Source organism: Phacochoerus africanus, chromosome 11 (genome assembly GCF_016906955.1).
Source record: "Phacochoerus africanus isolate WHEZ1 chromosome 11, ROS_Pafr_v1, whole genome shotgun sequence".
NCBI classification, from domain to species: domain Eukaryota; kingdom Metazoa; phylum Chordata; class Mammalia; order Artiodactyla; family Suidae; genus Phacochoerus; species Phacochoerus africanus.
In genome coordinates, this window is record NC_062554.1 from 50,014,906 (window position 1) to 50,033,383 (window position 18,478).

Below are 18,478 nucleotides of genomic sequence, written 5' to 3' on the forward strand. Positions count from 1 at the left end.
GTGCTGGTGGCGGGGACAGAATCTCTATGCAGTGGTCATGTGGACCTCTGGAAGGCTTTGAAGACCCAATGAATGACCTTTGGTTAATTCCTGGCTCTCCTGCTCTCTGGCTGCGGTTGATGTCACAGTATCGTTTTGTCCGATCTGAGTCTGCTTCCTTCTTTGAGAATGAAGCTAAGTGTATCTCCTTTGTGGAATTTGTGGGGATCAAAATGCTGTAAAATGGGAAAAACACTTGGCACTGTGTCTAGCACACAGTAAACGGTAGCTTCTGTTAGAGTTACTGTCAGCAACCTGTCTGCTTGGGCCGAGCCTGGGAGGTCAGTGGACAGTGAGTTTGGAGTTGGAGATCTGATTAGAGTCCAGGAGAGGCAATGTTTGATGACGCCTCAGTTGCCCTGGGAAGCCAGTCACGTCAGCTCTGGTTCTCGCTCCCCCAGCTTACTGTGCATCTCAGCACTGATCGTGTCACAGTTGTACTTATTTGTTGACTTGATTGTTCTCTGTCTTCCCCACCAGTCCCTAAATTTCCTGAGAGCGGGAACCCCCTTTGTTTTATTCACCGCTGTGTACCCAGCACTTGGTACAGAGCCTGACATGTAGTAGGTGCTCGATAAATACTTGTTACGTAACTGGCACGTAAAGTGAAGAACCGTGTGAGGCTTTTGCTGGCTCTGTTGTTCTATGATCATGGGGTTCTGGGACGACGGTGCAGATGGAGGGCCACTGACCAGCCCTTAACCATCTATTAACCGTTGTGACAGTTTCCTGGTCCTGGAAATGGCTCCATCTGTGACCACCCCTCATGGGTGCTCTTTTCTCTGATGGATGTACGCACATGCTTAGGGGATGCTGTGGTCCCCTGGCAGGCAGCGCATAGGCGTTTGGGTAGTAGAGAGGAGAACCTTATTTTAGGTCTGGGCTAAGCTCTGTCGTTGGGGGCAGGGCAGAGAAGCAAGTAGGGGCCCCTGCATTCCCCTCCTGCCTGAGTTCCCAGTCAGTAGCTTCTCTCTGGCTGCTTTTGTTGGTGTCAGCAGAACTGTCTGCAGGTGTTACCGTCACCTGCCCTGCGTTTCTCTTACTCCAGCATTTCTTTTCTGCCTGAGAAAGGGGGGTTATTAACTATATAGCTCAGCAAACTCCTCTCTCTGTGGCTGCTGTCGTTGGGATTTAGATTTGGACGACGGGCAGCACGGATGATAGATTTTGTTCCCCAGCTTCTCCACTCCCTGCTGGGAGAAGTCACATCCTCCTCCCAGCCAGGGTGAAGAAGGACTGTGAGTGGGTGACAGCTGCCGGCTCAAGCGGGGCCTCCACCCGCAGGCTGACCCTGCTCTGAGTTGCATTCTCTGCCTCCCTCTTACTCCAGGGCTGAGATGCAGTGGGAGGCCCAAATCCCTGGGTTCTCTTCTCAACACGGCACTGATTCATAGTGTAAACTCAGAGCAGCTCTTTGCAGAGGCCACACTCCTTGCTTTGAAGTCATTGTACCAGAAGTTGACGCTCCAGCTTGATTGCAGACCCCTATCCTTAAAAATGTTTTGAGTGTGTATTACCAATACAGTTGTATACATGTACTACTTTATGAAGTATTTTGTATAGTATATAATTAGGCTGACTTTTTTTTTTTTTTTTGGTCTTTTTCTCCTTTTCTAGGGCCGCTCCTGTGGCATATGGAGGTTCCCAGGCTAGGGGTCAAATCGGAGCTGTAGCCACTGGCCTACTCCAGAGCCAGAGCCATGCAGGATCCGAGCCGCGTCTGCGACCTACATCACAGCTCACGGCAACGCCGGATCCTTAACCCACTGAGCAAGGCCAGGGATCGAACCTGCAACCTCATGGTTCCTAGTCGGATTTGTTAACCACTGCACCACGACGTGAACTCCTAGGCTGACATTTTAAAACGATGAGCATAAAAGAAGTATGAATGTAAGTTCTGATATTTTCTTCCTGCATTGCATGGGTAGGTAGTGTTTGTGCCCCCTTGATATTGAGCAGCCAGCCTGGGAGACTAGGGTTCTAAGGCAGCAGCCATCCTCAGTCTTTTAGAGGGTTTCAGAAGCACAGGTGGAGCCAATTCAGTATGCACATTCCCAGGCTCCTCTCTCCAATGATTCTGAGCCCCTAGGCGTTTATACAGATCACACACACCGTGATTTCCTATGTAGTCCTATAGACTAAAGCCTTCTGTTACCCCTGTTCTAGCTAATGTCAAGAACTCAGTTTAGCAGTTCCTGTCATGGCGCAGCGGTTAACACACCCGACTAGGATCCATGAGGATGCAGGTTTGATCCCTGGCCTTGCTCAGTGGGTTAAGGATCTGGTGGTGTTGTGGCTATGGTGTATGTAGGTCTAATTTGATCCCCAGCCTGGGAACTTCCACATGTCTTGAGTGCAGCCCTAAATAAAGCAAAAGCAAAAAAAAAAAAAAACAAACCCTCAATATAATGGGGCTGGGACCTGAAGGCCTGGGTGTCCCAGTCCTGCTTGTGCCATCGGTTTTAGGAAGCCTCTAGCAGACCTTTGCTGCCTTTTTACTCCTAGCCTTGGGTGGTGGTGTCAGTGCATGGTTTCTGTTTTCCCCCCTTACTTTCTGCAGAACCCAGGAATCACCACTGTGCTGCTGAAAGGTGGGTGGGTTGGGGATGTATTAATTTAATCATTTCATCTTATCTGTCACCGCTTTCCAGGTTGCTCAATACCTCTTTTCTTATCCTCAGGCCACAGGTAGTTAACTGCTGGGCTTGCTCCCTCTTGGCCAGTCCTCCTTGATCAGAAAGGGAAACTCACTGCATCCTAGGCTCCAAACATCTCAGGCTGCGGGGGAAGGGCTGTGGAAGTAGAGCCTGTCTGAGCCCCCCCCACACACACACACACAAACACAAAAGCTCCCTTTGTCATTCTTTGTGTGAGCATCATGGGTGAGTTAGTAAGTAGAATTCAGGGTTTGACCTTTGAAACTGGTAATTCGTTTGGTTCCGTTGCCAGACTTGGGTTGGGGTCCACAAAGTGAACAATTTCACCTGCCCAACTCTTTTCCCTCTAGAAGTGAAACAGCTGTTATCCATATTCCCCCCCCCCATCCTAAACAATGGGCGGCTTCGCATCTGGCTGAGAGTTTACACCAGTTGTCCTTGTAAATAAAAAGTACGGAACAGAGATCTGCAGAAGGAGCCCTTAAGAAAGAACGTAAGGGGCCAGAGCCTAGGCCTTCCTAATTCATGCATTTCTTCTTCAATATCTGCATCAAGTGGTTATCTGCCTCTCTGTACATAATTTCCACAATGGGAAATTGGCTGCGGAAATTAATTGGGCTCTCTTTCAGGAAAGAAATCTATACGAAGCTGCTGCAAATCTTCAAATGAGAAGAGCAAATTAAATGCAAGATAACGGAGTGTCTGTGTACTTAGTTTGTCGGCACAATATCTGATCTGAGGGGTTGCTTGTTATTACTAATAACAGCTTCTATTTTGAGAGGTTTCTTCCCCCTGATTTTTTGAAGTTTGATTGAAGTGTAGTTGGTTTACAATGCTGTGATAGTTTCTGCTGTACAACAAAGTGATTCGGAGTTCCTGTCCTGGCACAGCGGTTGACGAATCCGACTAGGAACCATGAGGTTGCGGGTTCGGTCCCTGCCCTTGCTCAGTGGGTTAACGATCCGGCGTTGCCGTGAGCGGTGGTATAGGTTGCAGACGCGGCTCGGATCCCGCGTTGCTGTGGCTCTGGCGTAGGCCGGTGGCTACAGCTCCGATTCGACCCCTGGCCTGGGAACTTCCATATGCCGCGGGAGCGGCCCAAAGAAATAGCAAAAAGACAAAAAAAAAAAAGTTATTCGGTGATACAATACACATATCCATCCTTTTTAGATTCTTTTCCCATATACGTTATCACAGAGTAGGGGGTCGAGTTGAGAGCTTATGTGCTCAGTGCTATACTTTGCACGTGCTATTCTTAATCATAATAGTGACCCTAGAAGGGAAGTTACTATTCTACCCAATTTCTAGATAAGGACGTGGAGCCTTAGGTTGTCCATTGTCTTTCCTCTTAAGTGGCAGAGCTGAGATTTGACTGCACAGCTCGGGTTTTTATTTGCAGCGCTTTATGACTTCCTCTTGAGAAGGGATCCGGGAGGCTACTGGGGGACCTGGGGGCCAGTGCAGGACCTTCTGCTTTCCCTTGTATCCGCTGAGTTTGTCTTTACTGACTTCCTAGAATTGAAGCTCCACATGTGGACGTTTATGAGCCAGTCTATGAATGAACAGTTTCTCTTAAAAAACTCCAAAACCAGAATGAACAGGAAACAAACAGGGAAAGGATAGACCCTAGTGATTCTGAATGATACAGTTAAATATGCCTGAAGGCCAAATAGGTGCTTTTTAAAAATCTTTTTTGAATATGTTTCCTACGCCTTGTTGATTTTGAGAAGCGGCTTAGGATTTTAACTAACAAGCTGTACATATGAAAGCTCCAGTACCTCTCTTTGTTTGGCAATATCTCTTCGGGCAGCTTTCTTTTGGCTTCACTGTTATGTCTAAAATGCAGACCAGAACCAGTGTTACTCTCACCTCTCAGCACTGGTCAGGTACCAGGTGAAGCCCTGTGGCCATCTGCTTGACCTGCACAAGTTCTTCATCTTCCCTCTGGGCTTGGCAGCACCCCCTGCTGGTGATGGCTTTACTGGCAGAGGAGGGCATGGTCATTGGATCCCTCCTCAGTAGGGAGATGAGTGGTGAGTCAGCAGGCAGAAGGCAAAGGGAGTGGCCTGGACTCCACTCCTTCAGTTGTGGAGTGCAGGGGTGCCTGCCTGGCAGGAAGCTCCCATCCCAGAGGAAGACAGGACACTGGGGGCAGGGAACTGCCAATGCAAAGGAAGAATTGCTGGTTGGAGTTGCTGTGCAAATGGGTTTGTATGTTTTTCTTAGACCGGCTGCTTAGATTCTTCTGGGGCCAATGAATTTTTCTTTGGACATTTAAATAGTATTTTCCTTGGTCAGTCTTTTTTTTTCCACCCCACCCAGCTTCCAGAGCTTGATGGTTTGTTTTCTGGATATAAGTGCTGCAGCGGCAGCTCCCAGGATACGCTGGAGCCAGTAACCTTCAGGAAAAAAGCCAAAGACAGTCTGGAGAGGGTGGTGGGCTCCGGATGTGTTCCCTTCCACATTTCCTTTGTGTGCTGCTGGCTTGCATCCCCTCCCCAGCTTCTGGTCCAAATATTGGCACTGATCTGTATCTGCAACTTGCAACCTCCTTCTCCGTCCCCTAGGAGAAACCTGGAAACTTTCTTTCAGTTTCCCCCTAACCTCCCCTTCTCAGGCAGCCTGGGGGGGGGGGTGCTTCTCACTGGACCCCCCAGGGATCTGTGAGCATAGTCTGTCCCTTATCTTGTTTTTCTCTCAGTTTCAGCAGTGGTCACTAGCCAGTCCTGTGTCCGGTGTCCAGTGATGTCCCAGTGGCATTCGAATGGCCCCCATATCTCCCACCAGCACCCACCTCTATTCCCTTGTACAATGGAAACGTGTGCAGCTCCTATTTACCATGTACCGTAAAAGGTCAGGCAGTGTGACTGGCCTTCTCCCCACTGCCCTCCCTACTGACCCCCTGCTCAGTTAATCCTGTGGCTTACATCCTCACCCTGAAGCCTGATGTGATAGGCTCTGAAGTCCAGCCATAGGTCCTTCCTAACCTTGGTACAGGCCTAGGAGTTAACCTCCAGGGCAGGGAGTGGGAGAATTATCCATCCTCGGCATTTGTGACCCTTTCCATTTTGAAGCACTTGCACAGATCTGTCACATGGCCATCTACTTTAGGGGCCAGCTGCTGGCCGGAGGTGGTGTGACTGGGCCTGGAAGTGGTAGGTCAGGGGAGGAGCCATGTAACCAGACCAGTGCCAGCTTTGCATTGGCACCATGTGCAGATGGCTTGGAGGTTTGCGGGGAACGCGGGAAGTGCCCATTGTTCCCAGCCCCTCCACTGCCCTGAGAATCGTGATCATTAAGGGGACATTATGTTCGTTCACATTTGTGGAATGTGCCTCTTAGGTGTTGGGTCACTGTGCTTTCAAGTTTCCCCATTTTTCTATGACATAGCATTACTGTTGCCTCCATTTTACAGATAAGAAAGCTGAGGCTTAGGGGATGTCATAACTTGCATAGGAGCTCACTGCTACTAAATGGTGGGCTGGGCTTTAAATCCAGGTGATTTGACTCTAGGTTTTAACTGCCGTGAGACGTTGCCCTGTCCAGTTCTTAGAGGCTGATATCCAGGCAGTATCATTGATTCTCTTGTTGCCTCTGAGGTCACAGGAAGTGCTAGCGGCTCAGGGAGGTGGGTCTCCCCTTTGCCTGCCTTGTTGTACCTTGAGGACTACTGTGTGTGGCCACAGTGGTGCCAGCAAAGACCTCCGAGTCTTGCCTGAGCTGTGAGCTTCCGTAAGTGACAGAGCCTCTTGGCACTGTCCCTTTATCTGGCCAGCAGGGGGCGCACTGTGGGGCGGGGCGGGGGGGAGCCGGGGGGGGGGGGGGGGGGACTGGTTCCTCAGGCTGTCATCCTTTCTTCCTAGAACCTGAAGCTTTGTCCTCTCACCTGTGTACCTTCAGAAGCTCCTCCACCCCAGCCCTCCCACGGCACCTGACTGACATCGCTAGAGATCACTTCAACTTTGAGACCAAGTCAGACTTGAACTTTGCATAGGAGCTGTCCTCTCCCTAGTTTCCCTCATGCTGGGCAGTTTCTGTCCATCACAGCACCTCTCAGATGCTCCAGTCAAACCCTCTCATGGAAATTTCCACTTGGAGTTTGCAATTGCTTAGTCTTCTTTCTCCTCCCACTTCCAATCTGATCACTTTTCCTGATTTTCTTTGTGAATCTTTCTTTCCCTTCTTATTTTCATTTGGACTCTTTCATTGTTCTTTGATGGCTTTTCTCCCCCAAACTCTTCTATAAGTCCTCATAGTGTCCACTGCCCTTCCGGCATTACCTGGACCTGTTGGTCTTTCTTGGCCTTTCCCTTATTCTTTTTCTGCCTTTTCCTTATTCTACTGACTGTCTCACTCCACTGTTCTAATGCCTTTATCTACCTAAAGAAGCAGGTGGGTTTGTTTTCTGCCCAGTCTGCCTCTACCATCCACAGTTTTGCAGGGGTCTTAAAATTTCATTCTCTGGGGGAAGAGGTCACATAGATGGGGAAGACAGGGGATGAACCACTAAATTAAAAAACAAAAAACCAAAGAGTCCTTAATGCTTAAGTAGTATTTACTGTGAACCAGACACTATTCTTAGCCCTTTCCATGTGTTATTTAATCCTCATAGCAGCCTGTGAGTTGAGGAATAGTATTATCTTTGTCTTACACGTGAGGAAATGGGGGCACAGAGAGGCCAAGTAATGTGCCCAAGGTCACACAGAGGGTGGGTGGTTGAGTCAGAATTCAAACCTTAGCAGAATAACGTGAGAGGCAGGCTCGCCATCATGCTCAGCTGCCTCTGAAGAGTTGACGGTTAACAAGCAAAAGAGAGGAAATGGCACCTACCAGACAGATGTGCACGATCGTGGGAACTCACACTCTGCCCCCTTTCACTGTCACACTCCCTCCCGATTTCTTTTGCAGTCTGTTCTCCTCTTAAGAGAAGCTGCTATTTCCGTGTACAGGGAGAGCAGACATCAAGTCACCTCTCAAGGTCTGTCTTTCTGGGAGACTCTCCCTGTTCGTCACCGTCTTTTCCGTTTACTGTCAGCAGTCAGACTCCAGAGAGAAGGAATTTCACCTTTTTTTGGCAGAGCACCTGATCTGTATTTGTGGTCTCAGGACGGGCAGAGTGGTGGAGCTGCACATTTTATAAGCAGTGCAGATGAGGCCATCCCCCTGCGCTTTACTCAGAGAACTGCACACCCCACAGCGCAGCAGGCGAGGCTTATTACACCGGGATTGAAACAGCCTTCTCTGCTTTCCTTGTGGCATGTTCTACCAAAAGGCAGCGGCCAGAGGAAGCTCTTCCTAAAGAAGCAGATGCAATGTTCCTCTGGGAACTGGGTGCCTGGACTTCCCACCACCCTTAACTGGCCCCTGCCCACCCTCACTCTGGCCTCTTTTCAAACATCTGGGTTTCACTTCCTCCCTCCCTCCCTTCCTTCCCTCCTTCCCTCCTTCCTTTCTTTCTTAGTGTACTCAAGTATGGTGATTAAGGAGTTAGAATATAATACCTAGGGTAAAGTAATTAGTATGAATAATTGCCCTGGAGAGGAAATGATATAATGATACAAATCGGTCCCCTCCCCCTTCTCTGTCTGTCTGTCTATCTTCTCACTAAGGGTTAGGCAAAATGGAATGAGATGAAATTGTAGAAGAGGAGGCTTCTGGGAGTCAGTTCAAAAGGCAAATGCATAGAATAGAGAGGAGTTATTTATCCTGCAAGGAATTATTTAGATCAATTCCTTGCCGATAACTAGCAGAGGTGCAGATGCAATAGTTTCTTTTCTTTTCTTTTTTTTTTTTTGTCTTTTTGCTATTTCTTGGGCCGCTCCCGTTTTTTTTGTTTGTTTGTTTTGTTTTTGTTTATTTGTTTTGTCTTTTTGCTATTTCTTGGGCCGCTCCAGCGGCATATGGAGGTTCCCAGGCTAGGGGGTCTAAACCGGCCTACGCCAGAGCCACAGCAACGTGGGATCCGAGCCACGTCTGCAACCTACACCACAGCTCACGGCAACACCGGATCGTTAACCCACTGAGCAAGGGCAGGGACCGAACCCGCAACCTCATGGTTCCTAGTCGGATTCATTAACCACTGCGCCACGACGGGAACTCCAATAGTTTCTTAATTAGATACTCCACATCAGTTTTTCTTCTTGTTAAATTTTTATTTATTTATTTTCGGCCACACCCGCAGCATGCCGAAGTTCCCGGGCCTGAGATTGAACCCAGACACCACAGTAACAATGCCAAATCCTCAACCACTAGGCCACCAGGGAACTCTCAGTTTTTCTTTTTCCCTTCATCGTCATCCTCTTTTCTGTATTTCTTCCTGGGATTATCTTTGGACTTTAGGATATGTTCCTTCTCTTCTCTGTCATTAAAGCGAGCCCTATCCCCCACATCCTGCCCTGCCCCATCTCCGAGGCTGTCTGTTCTACAGCTCATAGCACTCGTCCTGCTGCTTTGAGTTCCCGACGTATGACTTTGTAAAATATACATGGATGCTTCTAGCAGAGTAGGTCCTAAATGCTGTCGGCTGTGTTCACCAGCCAGAGCCTTGTGACAGCTGGATGCCTTTAAGAACTGAGTAGTAGGTGTGTTTGGTCATTTGGGAGACTGGGTGGAGTCCCATTAACATGGGTCCGATTTCTATGTGATTTTAATGAAACAGAACATCCTCATTCGTGGGTACTAGCCTTCTGCTCCCCATCTGTTTGTACATTTGACTGTCAGCCGGGAACAGAGAGGACTTCAGGCCACAACGATAGCCAGAAGGCACATTCCAGGCCTCTGCGCAGAGATGTCATGTGTGGGTCTGGCACAGCCCCACACCTTTGTTATGTTCATGGGGGTATGGAAGGATAGCTCCACTGCGGTACCCACAAAGTTTCCTACCCACTTTAGGTTGATTGCATCTATGACTGTAGTCTACGGCTTATAGGAACCAGGTGATGGGTTAATGAAAAACAATCCATTGGCCTAAATGATTTTCTGTTACTCTCATCCTCATTCTTTCTTATATAGGTTTATGGAACCCGGCGGCCCTTGGCTAATGGAGTTAAGATGGGTAACGGAGGGAGAAGTGATGTATTTGGAGGTTGTGGTGGTTGGAAATTAATGGACCTCCAGGAACCAGGATACAATCTTTTTCCCCCCCTTAATTTTAATCTTGATAGTGGACCAACTTCATCAGGTATCTCGGTCTGCTTTTCTTCTTCAATGAAGCGATCATGAGTGGATCTTTGATGATTCTTTCTAAAAGCACTTTCCATCAGACACAGGAAATTTGCTAAATGTATACAGTGGCCTCGAGATAGGCCCAAGATTTTTTTTTCTTAATTTTAATAATGTATTTTCTAACTTATCTTAAATAAAGGGCCCAAAGGGAAATTGCAGATTATTTGAGGTTTTATATTCTCTGAATCTATAGTAATGGGGGAGTTCCCGTCATGGCTCAGCGGTTAATGACCCCCAACCAGCATCCATGAGGACTCGGGTCCCATCCCTGGCCCTGCTCAGTGGGTTAAGGATCCAGTGTTGCCGTGAGCTGTGGTGTAGGTCACAGATGCAGCTCGTATCCCGCGTTGCTGTGGCTTTGGCCTAGGCCGGCAGCTACAGCTCCGATTCGACCCCTAACCTGAGAACCTCTATATGCTGTGGATGTGGCCCTAAAAAGACAAAAAAAAAAAAAACAAAAAAACCCCAAAAAATAAAGCAGTGGGGAGCAGGGGTCAGGGACAGGTTGAGGGGTGGGAAATTTAATAGTGGAGGGGGATTGGGAATCAATGAACATGGGTTTGATTCCCCTCTCTGCTGTGCTGTGTGAGTTTGGACAAGTCACTTAAAGTCTCTGAATCTCAAGTTGATTACCTATGCAATGGGAAAATAATGCTTAACTCACTGGATGCCTCTGAGTAGCAAATGAGGTAATGGGTTTGAAAACATGTAAATTATGGAGCATGGGAGTACCCATGGGAGTTGCTTCTATTATTATTCCTGCCAGGATGCTGGTAAAATAAATGGGTGAAATTGTTGATGTTGTTATTCTTTTGGAAAATTCTTTGCTTGACATGCTGGCTACCTGACCGCAGGTTCGTTGTGGGGTCTGGCTTGAGCAGAAGCAGGTAATAGAAGAAATGAGGGCAAGTGCAGGCGGGAATGGATGAGATGGATCTCACAGTCACTGCCTTCTTTTTTTTAATTCCTTATATTCCTTATATTTTCATCTCTCCAGTTAACCCTTGCTTTGCTGGGTTTCTTGATGCTCGGAAGGCTGGATTGGAGGAGGGTAAAGAGCAGAAGGGAGGGGGCATGAGGGCCTCATTTCTCTCTGGAGCTCACCACCTCTGCGGGAAAATCTGTGTGGAAGTAGGAGACCTTTCTTTGACGCTTTTTCTTTTTCTTTTTTTTTTTCCCCTGAGCCTTCGTTTCCTCCTCTGTTAAATGGAACCAAAGCTTTAAGGTCCCATCCACCAGGAACCTTTTGCTGGTTTGAAGTTGTAGCCTTGAAGGAGTCAATGTCCTTAACAGCAGGCTGGGGCTAGCATGTTAGAAAGCTGCTGGAGCTGGAGCCGACGGGGGACGGGGGATGGGGGGGGGAATGGTGGGAGGGTCTTAGGGATGCCTGAAGGTATTGGCCTGCTTTTCCATAGGTTATTCTCTCCGGTTGGGAGAAATATCTAAAAATCTGTCTAGCTGAACTCTTAGGGAGGAAGGTCAGTGGTTCACCAGGGCTCTCAACCTTGTTTCCTGGCTGATTTTGAGGAAGGGAGTTGCTCATTTGCATTCTTGCTGGTGCTGGCACTGCAGATGCACGGAGGAATGGATGCGTGTGCTGTGCTTTACGGAGAGGCTTTGCACCTCCCTGGAAATGTGAGCAGTCTGTTCCCCCTTCCCACTAGAGCCTGGGGCATTCTCCTCCCTTTCTCCTGGCTGCCCCCCGAGGACCACAGCCTATCCCAGGTTGCCCGAGCGAAATGGGCCAGAGAGGAAGCGGTAGTCACTGCAAGCAGAGTGGCCTGTCCCTTCTGGGCAGGAAACCTAGAGTGATGAATGGGGCCGGATGAAGTCATCCTGCTCCTCCAATCAGGCTGCTCCGAGGGAGCCAGGGGCCTCTGCAGATCAGCCGGCTGCCGGCTGCTCTCATGTACCTTTAGACAGAGGCTGTGAGTCTCTGGGAGTGGAGTGGGGGTGTGTGAACCGCCCCTCCGGGCTCCTGTGTAGGCCTCAGTCAGTCTGAATGCTATTGCAAGGTGAGTGGCTTCACCAGGCATTCCTCTCCCTCTGCGTTCTCGGCCTTGGCTGATGGGCTCTGGCTCTGTGGCTCCGGCACCGCCTTGCACAGCACCTTCTGCTTCCATCTGAGTGCCTGCACCTTCTTCGTGAGGTTCTCACACCCGTCCCCCACGACCCCTGGCCTTCTCCCTTCCTGCTCCCCCCAGCACTTGCTCAGCACCCGCCAGCCAGCCTCTTCCCACACGCTCCCCTCTCCCTGACCTGTGGGTACCATTTGGGAAGGCAGGGCCTCCATCTCTCTGTGTGCTCTCCCCCAGCAGGGGGAGCCCTGGTGAGACCCGCACTTGCCTCCTGGGAATAAGTACCAGGCAAGGGGAGACGCCCCCTGACTCAGCCTGCTATAGGCACCTGCGGGAGCCCGGGCAGGCCCCCTGACTTGCTGGGGACCCCAAGGCTCTTTCCTCTCCCCACAGCAGAGGTGGTCCCGGGCCCAGAGAGTAGAACTATGTCCCGTGTTCCCCAGCCTTCCAGAGGGGTGGCTTGTTCTTTGCGGGTGGACCTTTGTGACTCTGCCTTTTCTCTCTGGATGGGGCCGCTGCTCCTTAGGCCAAGCCGCGATCATGGAGCCGGCTGATATGGCGACAGCAAAGGTAGGATGGAAATGCTGCCGGCCGCACTGTGCGTAAGTGGCTTCGCTTGGCAAGTTCTGCCTTTGGTTCACTTTTCTCTCCCCTCCTCTCCCTCAGCCCACCACTCCGGAGCATCCAGGGGCTGTGTCAGAGCAGAGGGAAATGGTGCGAGAGTGAGGGCCTCACAGGAGGGAGGAAGGCTAGGCCGGTCGTCCCGGACACACGCCTCACCTTTGTGTGCCTGGAGGTCTGGGTGGGCGGGGGCGGTGACCTGTAGCTTGGTCTGGGCTGCCCTGTGTGTCTGTCTCTTTAGCTTTGCCTCGGTTTTCGTGAATCCTTATCCCGTCTCTCGCCCCTCTCCTTTATTCTGTCTTCTTTCTCTGCCTCCTCTCTGCACTACCATGCCCTCTTAGTCCATTTGTGCCATCTCCATACTTTCTTTACACCTTCTGTTTGCCTCTCTTTTCCCTCTGCTTGTTGTATCAGGAAAGGGTGGGGTCGGTGTGGGCTGGGCCATCTTAAGAGCAGAGACTGCCTCTCATCCTGCAGCAGATGTTGGCCTTGGGATTGGCGAGGAGTTTGTCTCCGAGTGGCAGATGCCGCTGTTGTCCCCTCCCACCGTTCATCGGATGCCCCAATGGAAGTGCGGGTCTGGGCACCTCTAGGGAATGGTGCCAGGGTGCTGCGTCGCACGGAGAGTAGGCACACTAGAGGGCGCCTGTGAGATAGGTTTCTAATCTGTCCTGACTCCTGCTTGCAGTTCGAAATTTGTTTTCCTGTGCATTTTTTCCAAACGAGGAGGAGCTTCAGCCATTGAGAGTGGGTGGGGGAGCTAAGGAGGCTGTAAGCCTCAACCCCAGCCCCTGTCCAGAGAGAGACCTCTAGCCCTTCCAGAATAACCCAGTGCTTGGTTTGGGGCCTTCCTCTTTGGCCAGATGGCTGGGTCTCCTTTCTCTCAGAGATGGAAGACTGGACGAGGCTCAGACTTCTGGAGCAGGTTGGGTACCCCATGTGTGTATGGAAGAGAGAATGAGGTAGGAGGCCCAAGCAGCAGTGATGCTGCAGGCAGGAGTGTGTTCAAGTGGTTAGGACATGTCTTTGGGAATCACAGAACTGGGTTCTCAGCCCCTTTCTCCCACTCCCACCTGCTGTGTGATCTGATCCAAGTTATTTAACCTCTCTAGGCTTCCCTCTTCTAATTTGCATAAGGAGAAGAATTCCATGCAGATGTTGTTTTAGCCAGCTTAGAGCTGTCAAATACTGCCTTTTCTTTGCAGAAAGCAGCTTGCGAAAGCGAAACTAGGTAACAGACCTCCCTGGATTCCTGGACCTCTTGGCCCCTCAGTCCTCCCTTCCTCTCTCTTTCCCTCCTTCTACAAACATTTGAGGATTCACATTGGGCATGGCTGGTGCAAGGTGCATGGGCAGCCATGGAAGCAGGCATCTGCAACTGTTTGGATTCAGACCAGTTTGCTCTAAGCAGTGTGCTCTCTGGCTGCAGTGCTGCTCTCTGTGATGTGAGTGTCATTTCTTGCCAGGCTTACCTCTTCCAAACCTGCCAGTCAGCTAGCTCTTAAAGTAGTAAGTGGTTTGGGATCAAACCAGCTGTCTCTCAGGGGTGGTGATGGTGAGTGCTCTGGGAAAGGTGTCCTTTGGGGGATTAGGGAGTTAGTTATTGGTATGTTTATGTTTGTATTTGCATATGGAGGTAGAAACAGTCGGCTTCATTTTTGTAGACCTTTTCCATCCCTTAGTCCAGACTGCAGATTATCTGATCAGGTGGAGAATCTGACCTTGGAGCTGGACCATTCCTGAGACTAGCATTTGCGCTCAGGAACTTGACTGCAAGAGTGAATCGGATTGGTCACAAAAGCAGATGCCATTTAATCCTGGCACTGTGATTCTTTTTCTTTAACCTTCTCTAGCCCAAACCTTTTGGAGGGAGTTTACTTCAGATGTTCTCAGTCTGGGCCTTAATGGTCTCTTAAGGTCTTGGGATGGACTTTAGGAAAGGGTCCATGAGCCTCTATCATATGTAGGTAGAATTTATCTCTGTATTTTTCTGGGAAGAGTATCCATGGCTCTCATCAGATCTCCAGAAATCTTATAACTTAAAAGTTTAAGAATCTTTAACTGATCAAGATGCTCCCATCAACCTAGTGTCCTATATTGATCATGATAGTATCATACAAAATAGCTAAAAATTCCCTGACCTTCGTCTATTCAGTCCAACCCTTCTTTCCACATACCTAGTAACTACTTGATACAAACTCATGATTTTGAACTATAGAATACAAGGCTTTAAATAATCATCTTATTCATTTGTATTTGTGTTTAAAAGTTATCTTAATAAGAATATAAAGAAGACGGGGGGAAAAAAGATGCTCGCATCAAAAGCCTGTTTGTGTTTTGCAGCCCAGGTGCAGAGAAAACCTTTATGTTATGGTTAACACACTGGATCTCTGGTAATGTGTAAATGCAGGAACTGTTGAGTAAACATTCATAATGTTGGAATTTCCTTCCTGACTCAGCAGTTAATGAACCTGACTAGTATCCATGAGGATGCAAGTTTGATCCCTGGCTTCACTCAGTGGATTAAGGATCTGGTGTTGCCATGAGCTGTGGTGTAAGTCAAAGACGTGTCTCAGATCCTGCATTGCTGTGGCTGTGGTCTAGTCCAGCAGCTGTAGCTCCAATTGGACCCCTCAGCCTGGGAACCTCCGTGTGGCATGGGTGTGAACCTAAAAAGAAAAAAAAAATTCATAATGTGACTCATTGGTAACTCATTCAATGTGATGCAGATATTGTTTTTTAAATGTCTGAATACACGTAAAGGCACCCTTCTTACTTTTCCGTTCCCCTTTAATATTCGAGGGCCTGTTGCCAGGGTTCCTTTAGCCCCCAGTGTATTGGGTTCAGCTACCCCCCGATGAAATAGCTTTCGGTTGGAGGTGTGGTCTCTCTTGATGACAGCTCTGCCTGTTAGATTCCATTCACTTCCTGGAGGAGGGATTTTGAAGGTGTGACTTCATCTCTTAGAGCCAGAATTATTGCATTGCCACTCTGGTTTTTTTAACATTGCAGTTTCAGACTTGGCCATCTGAGGTCCTGACATGACTGTGTTAAGATAAGTAGATGACAGATTGTGTCCTGAGAGTTTCCATTTCAACCTTGAGTAAAGAGTAAGCATTCATGAATCCATTCTTCAACAGATGGTTATTAAATGCCGATTACATGCCAGCAGAAATTCCACGTGGAGGTTTTCAATGAATAGCGCACAATCACTGTGAGCAGTTGTCTTTGGGGGAAGACAAAGGAGTAAACAAACTATGATGGCACAAAGGTAATAAGGGTTGTAACAGAAGTTTGAATCACCAGGGAAGCACAAAAGAAGGATTTGATGTTGCCAGGGCAGGCTTAAGGGCTTTGAAAAGGAAGTGACTTTTGATCTGAAGCATGGGTGAGTGTTTATCTGGTGGATGGGAAGCGAGGTGATCTAGTTGTGATTTGGAGTTGGACATATCTAGGTTCACATGCTGGCACTGCCACCTTCCAGCTCAGCTAACTGGAGTGAGTTATTTTGGCTTTTCCTAGGCTCAGTTTCTTCATTCGTAAATGGTGGTGATACCATCCACCCTAAAGGCTTGCTGTGAGGATTGAATGAGACAACTTAGGTAAAATGCTAGCACATCATGGATGATCACTGAACAGCAGTGAGGCAGGAGAGGGAGGTGACAGTACCAAGGTGGCACAGCTTGGGTCATGACAGGTAGTTTGGCATGATTGGCACTTAAGGAGGGATGGGTGAGGAAGATGGGAGGCAGATGATGAAACTGGAGGAAGAAGCAAGAACTGACGCACCGTGACTGCCCCATATTTCACTAAGATTATATAGATACTGGGAACAGTCCGAAGTCTTTAAGATATCCTCAGATCTGCATTTGAAAAAGTATTCTTTGGCTACAAAGGAGGCACATAATTGAGAGTTCCCTCATTTTGTGCCATCTCTAACACTTTGTGTATTTTTTTTTTTTTGGTCTTTTTGCCATTTCTTGGGCCACTTCCGCCGCACGTGGAGATTCCCAGGCTAGGGGTCAAATCAGAGCCGTCCTACAACTACAGCCACAGCAACGCAGGATCTGAGCTGCGTCTGCAACCTACACCTCAGCTCACGGCAACGCCGAGTCCTTAACCCACTGAGCAAGACCAGGGATTGAACCCACAACCTCATGGTTCCTAGTCGGATTCGTTAACCACTGAGCCACTACGGGAATTCCCACTTCGTGTATTTTTAACATGTCTGTCTTCCCCACTAGATCACAAGGTTTTTAAGGATAGGGGTTGTGTGTTTTTCTTCTTTAAGCCACTAAACGCCTAGCGTCCAGCATATTACTTGGTATATGATAGATGCCTAGTAAATATTTGGCAAATGAACAAGCAGAAGAGAGTAAGTACACCTGCAAAGCTAAAGATGAGGATTGAAGGGCAGGTAAAAACTGACAGCAGGAGGTGCACGCTAGTCACATTTAGGGAGCTAGAGTTGACATGACTTTGCACCTAGTTGAATGGAAGGTGGGAGAGGAGGCATGTAGGATGAATTCCAGGCTTCTGATTGGGTGGCTTCATAGTGGGTGGTGCCATACTGGGATAGGCACTGGAGGTCAGGGTCAGAAGGAGATGGAAGGGGGCACTGCAGAGTTTCATTTATTCATGCTGGCTTTGAGGTGCCCCTGAGGCACCTAGGTGGAAGTGTTCAGGAATGATTAGGAATTTGTATCTGAGGGCAGGGGAGTGGTAGTAGTTGTACATGTGTATTTGGGAGGCAGAGTCTCCAAGGCATTGTTAAAACATTCAGGACTAGGAGTTCCTGTTGTGGTGCAGCGTAAACGAATCTGACTAGTATCCATGTGGACACAGGTTTGATCCCTGGCCTCGCTCAGTGGGTTAAGGATCCATCGTTGCCATGAGCTGTGGTGTAGGTCAAAATGCAGCTCGGATCTAGTGTTGCTGTGGCTGTGGCGTAGGCCGGCAGCTGCAGCTCCCATGCGACCCCTAGTCTGGGGACCTCCATATGCCATGGGTACGGCCCTAAAAAGACAAAAATAAAATAAATCTCAGACATCTTAGACTGGGTCATTATAAGAAAAAAAATGTAGCTTGTGGGGGATGGATGTGGACTAGGCTATAATAAGTCACTATAATAGGTGATCATTTTACAACATACATACACGGAATCATTATGTTGCACTCCTGAACTACTATAATGGAATGTGTCAATTATATCTCGGTTTTTATTTGTAACCCAGATGGAACTCAAGGACTAGGGAGTTCACAGGAGAAGCTTTGCAGATCCCCCAGGACAGCGATTAAAGAGCTGGACGCATTCCTTATAGTGGATCGTGAGATCTGAGAACTGAGATGGCCTCTTCATAGCAGAGTCTGAACTTGAGGATTTTGTAGAGAAATTGAAAAATGTTGGTGGATGGACACAGATTTGCCAGCTATTTATTTTACCTACAAAAGGTAACAACAGAACTAAAATGAACTAAAATGCAAAACTACCACCACCTTTGTTTATATTTAAAGAGTATTTCAGGAGTTCCCGTCGTGGCGCAGTGGTTAACGAATCCGACTAGGAACCAGGAGGTTGCGGGTTCAGTCCCTGCCCTTGCTCAGTGGGTTAACGATCCGGTGTTGCTGTGAGCTGTGGTGTAGGTCACAGACGTGGCTCGGATCCCGCGTTGCTGTGGCTGTGGTGTAGGCTGGCGGCTACAGCTCCGATTCAACCCCTAGCCTGGGAACCTCCATATGCCGCGGGAGCGGCCCAAGAAATAGCAACAACAACAACAACAACAACAAAAAGACAAAAAAAAAAAGAGTATTTCAACACAATATTTAAAAGGATGTGTTATCAAAAATTAAAAATTGAAT

At 48.5% G+C, this 18,478-nt stretch overlaps 1 protein-coding gene across 6 annotated transcripts in view; it reads left to right on the plus strand.

The window, feature by feature from the left end:
• The window catches only part of GRAMD1B (GRAM domain containing 1B), a 197,759-nt gene that overhangs the window by 78,807 nt on the left and 100,474 nt on the right, over nt 1-18,478 (plus strand). The window contains exon 1 of one of the 6 annotated variants that reach the window (XM_047754197.1): nt 12,536-12,568. The exons of the other annotated variants lie outside the window; for them this stretch is intronic. The gene's annotated coding sequence lies outside the window, so the exon portion shown is untranslated. Of the gene's footprint in view, nt 1-12,535; nt 12,569-18,478 lie in introns of those variants that run through there. 6 annotated transcript variants of the gene reach the window in all.